The sequence below is a fragment of the Macaca nemestrina genome, chromosome 8 (assembly GCF_043159975.1).
Source record: "Macaca nemestrina isolate mMacNem1 chromosome 8, mMacNem.hap1, whole genome shotgun sequence".
NCBI classification, from domain to species: domain Eukaryota; kingdom Metazoa; phylum Chordata; class Mammalia; order Primates; family Cercopithecidae; genus Macaca; species Macaca nemestrina.
The window spans coordinates 70,121,157-70,125,990 of record NC_092132.1 but is presented as its reverse complement, the minus strand read 5'-3'; the positions used below and the strand labels follow the sequence as shown (position 1 = coordinate 70,125,990).

The window sequence follows — 4,834 nt, the reverse complement described above, 5'->3', positions numbered from 1 at the left end:
ATACACTCTTGTGAATAAACCCATTCAGGCTCCAGAGAAATGTTTCTTCACATATTTTCCATACATTCTTGAATCCAAAGGCGGCTGCATCCAAAAGCCATAGAGGCTCATAAGGTTGTGCCACTGGATATATTGTAGACAAACACTACTTTGCAGTATGTGCAGAATTTGACCTGCAAAAATACTTAAATGAGAGAAAATGGCGAATTTTTGCAACTTGTCAAATCTTTCCCTTTAGACATCAAAAATATAATAGATACTTGAAATCATTTTATTGCTTTCCAGTAGTGTCAAGCATCCGTTTTCTTGCTTCTCATTGTATTTCAATTCAAGATATGGAAGCACTCATGAAATAATACGGTATACACAATACTTACATATGGCAACTGAGGATTATTTCACATTTTTCAATAATTTATAAGCTGGTTGTGGTGACCCACCCCAGTAATCTCAACGCTTTGGGAGGCCAAAGCGGGAGGATCACTTGAAGCTGGGAGTTCAAGATCAGCCTGGGCAAATATAGATCAAACAATTATAACTCATAAAATTATTTAAGAAGTAAGCATGATACACCATAAAAAAGTGTAAGTGTGACACCAAGTCTTTAGCTTAATGTGTGAGTTGAAATGTTACTTTAGGAGAAGGCAAAAAATGTGATGTGATTAATAGTGACTTTATATAATGACATTAAAATGTTTTATAATATTTACTGCAATCATAATAATTTATTATGTGTGACCCTACTTCAAAGTTTAAATATAAAATATTTATTTCTGATTTAAGTATTTATTTAAGAATTTTATTTACAATTCCAAGTGCTACTGCCTCCAGCAGAGAAAGGTTTCTCCAAATTGCTATTAATAAAAAGTTATTCAAGAGCTACAGCAATTCAAAGAAGGCTTGCTAATTTGGTGTTGTTTTCAACAGAGCATAGATTACAAGAAAATATTGATATTAACAATATAATTTACAATTTTTTATAATGAAGTCCTAACCTAAATTTTATTGAAAAAATAAAATAATTATTGAATCATATATAGTAATATATAATTGACTATATATTGAATTATATAGAGTAAAATATATATTACTGAATATATATATGTTACTGAAGTAGACATATGCAAATATTATCATCCCAACATCTGAAAATCTAGATATGGGCAACAATAATTCATTTATTTATCTTTGATATTTTGTCAAACATTAGTTACTTAAAATATAGCTTTGCAATATATTATGACTTTATTGGTATGAAAATATATTAAGGTAGGAGGAAATAATTGATTCTATATGTCAGTTTGTTACATGTATTTATCATATCACTTTTAAATATTTATATATACAATAGGTGAGTCCCCAAGTATACTCTTCTTCCAAGCTCCCACTGTTAGCAGTAGACATGGGCACAGGTGACTAAATGTACATTTGGAAAAATCACTCTGCCAATAGTTTAAATTCTGGGCTTGAGGAGAATTGCATTAGAGACAGGGAGATGATTTTGCAGTAATCCCAAACTCATGGATGAGATTCTTGTCTTGGGTGACTGAGTGGATTGCAGTGTGATGTGGTGAGGTGCTAGAAAACTCTGGAGGACTAGAGGGTTGTTGGATGAACATGATGAATAACACGTTGGGCAATGTGGAGTTTGAGGTACCTGAAGAAAATGTTAAGAGAAAAGATATGTGTGTGTGTACAAAACATACAATTTCTATGTATGCATATATTTAAATACATACATAAATGTGTGCATATATGTTTACATGTATGCGCACATATATATGCATGTCTGTATCTATGTATGTGACTAGAACTTAGAAGAGAGAGATCTGGGCTGTACGTGTGCCATTCTGTATCATCAAGATGAGTATTGATTTCACAAACAAGAATGTGTATAGTATAGAGTATAGCATGTCAGAAATGAAGGAAAGAGCTAGTTTCAAAAGAAAAGAGGGAGTTAACTAAGTCAAATGCTGTAATGTATCAGAAAATGTTAAGAAATTATCAATGGAGGGCATTGAGCACAGAAAGAAAATTGAAGTGGCAAACCATAAATAGAAGATAAGTAATTGGATTCTGAGGTTAGACTGCTTTTCTTAGAAGTTTAGCAATGGATGGAGAAAGGGTTTTTTTTAGTGTAATTGTGATGATTTGGGGCAATGCATGAGAGAAGGTTCCAAGAAAGATGTATTATTGTTTTCCAAGGTGCCAGCAGTACAAGGATGTTTATATTCCAAGATGCAGGTGAGGGAGATGGGAGAGAGTACTGATGACCAATAGTATAAAGTCTCAAAGAAAGCAAGAAGGGAGGGTATTCAGAGCAAACATGGAGGGATTCACCTGTGGTAGAAGGGAGACCATTCCATAGAAATTGTAGAGAAGAAGGATAAATGGGTGTGAACACTTGTTTAAATAGAAGTTTTTTGGTTACATTTATGAGCAGCCCAGTTGAACCAGTTTATGCAAAAAGAGAGAATATAATGTTTAGAGGTATCTCCTCAGACCTCAGAGCAGGAAACACACCTCACTAGAGACTAGAAATAGGAGCCAGAAACTCTTCAAGATTCAAAATCCCACTCTCTAGGGCTGTGGGTCTCTCAATTCTGCTTCCCTTAGTAGCTCTGCTTCAATGCCACATACCCTGCTTTTTTTTTTTTTTTTTTTTTTTTGAGACGGAGTCTCGCTCTGTCGCCCAGGCTGGAGTACAGTGGCCAGATCTCCGCTCACTGCAAGCTCCGCCTCCCGGGTTTACGCCATTCTCCTGCCTCAGCCTCCGGAGTAGCTGGGACTACAGGCGCCCGCCACCTCGCCCGGCTAGTTTTTATTTTTTAGTAGAGACGGGGTTTCACCGTGTTAGCCAGGATGGTCTTGATCTCCTGACCTCGTGATCCGCCCGTCTCGGCCTCCCAAAGTGCTGGGATTACAGGCTTGAGCCACCACGCCTGGCCCCATACCCTGCTTTTTTATGTGCACATGATTCCTGAGTCTACGTATAGCAGTTCAAACAACCATCAGAGACCACCTAAAGTCTCTAAAACCAAATTTCAAATTCTCAGAAGAGATCATCTAATTAGCCTAACTTGAATTGCTGATACACTCATCTGTGATCAGACAAACACTAAGAGTTATGTGATAGAGTTTCAGCAACAAACATCCATCCCTTCAGGTAAATATCCAAAATCCCCATCCTTGTCTTAAATAATTTATTACAATACAGATGAGTATTTTAGTGAGAGGGACAAGAGTTGAAAATATTTCTGTTAGATAGCCTCCATTTTATTATTGGGTTGGGAGGCAAGGTTTTCTACTGAGTATGATTGTGGCACTGAATATTTTTAGAACTTGGGGATAAGTGGTCAAAAAGGGTGTAGATATGTGTGTGTGTGTGTGTGTGTGTGTGTGTGTGTGTGTGTGTGTGTGTGTAATATAATTGTTGGGAGGTAAAAGGAGTGTCAAGAATAATAAAAGTTAATATTTTAGATTCTTCCTATAATCTAGACACTTCCAAGTATCTTACATGTGATGATATCTCATTTCTAATTGTCATAAGCTATGCACTATTATCTTGAGGTAATACTATTTAACCTATTTTACAGATAAGAGAACAGGGGCATCGAAGAGTTTAATAACTTGCCCAAGCTTATATAGGTAAGAAGAGTTAAAGCCAGAAAATCTGATACCTACCTAAGCATACTCTTAACCACTATGTATACAGAAAGATCTAGGTTAGGAAATTAAAAAATGATGTCAAGTTTGGCAACTTAATTATGGAAGTGAAAGGCAGACTGGAAGTACTTACATTTTGGCTAACAGCGCAAAATTACAATATCAAGCACAAAAGATTCATCAGGTCGTTCTCTCACCAAATTCAAGTGTCAAAACAAGATGTGCAACAACTGTACCTTAAAACCCTCAGGCTGAAGACTTTCTCAGCATTTCACAGAAGGTTCTGGTGAACAGGTGTTACATAAATTAAGGGTAAGGGGTAGGGTGAGGAATTCTAACACTAGTTCAAGAGCATAATCAACAGAATTAACTGTTTTAGACAACTTCACACTCTTTTAAAAAGAAAGGCTATATTCTTCTCTTCTCCAACGGGTTTAAATATTCAAACACTTTTTAAGTAATTCTAGCCTAGCTGTGCATCTGGCCAAATGAGCTAACACTTTTCCCAGCCTACTTTTCATAAACATCTCCCAATAATTTTCACATTCAATAATATAGTCCCAGGAATCAGAAGTTTTGTGAGGGGGTTGGTCGCTCTAGGGAGATTCTTCAAGCAATCACTGTAAACAGACACAGATGCTTCCCTTTCTTCATATGATGAAGATCAGAGATCCAATCTTATTAGAAAAGCTAAAGACTCATCATTCATCCCCATTGGAATGGCAGGTTTTGCAGCAATTTTTGCATAGGGATTATACAAATTGAAGAGCAGAGGAAATACTAAAATGTCCCTTCATCTCGTCCATATGTGTGTGGTAGCCCAAGGCTTTCTTGTAGGAGCAATGACTGCTGATATGGGCTAGTCCATGTTTTGAGAATTCTGGGCAAAACCTAAGCCTAAGAAGAAAAGAAGCTGTCTTGGTCTTGTTGGAGGAGCTTGCTTTAGTTACACATCTCATTACTGAACTTACATACTAATGTTGAAAATGAACTATTTGAATGGGTTCAGATGGTAACAAGGCATTTTGAATATTGGCCTCCTTTCTTGCAGGCTTAATTTTCCTGGTGACCGAATTACTAGTGACTAGCTTACCAACTAGGTCATTGAGGGGGAGTCAAGTTAACACAAAAGAAACCTGTCACCTAAATGCACTTGATAGTGTTGAAA

The 4,834-nt window shown here is 36.4% G+C and overlaps 1 pseudogene; it reads left to right on the top strand.

Annotated features, from left to right (window-relative positions):
* Window positions 1-564: 564 nt before the first annotated feature.
* LOC105483626 (HIG1 domain family member 1A, mitochondrial pseudogene) lies at window positions 565-4,631 on the top strand (annotated as a pseudogene).
* The last annotated feature ends 203 nt before the right edge of the window (window positions 4,632-4,834 follow it).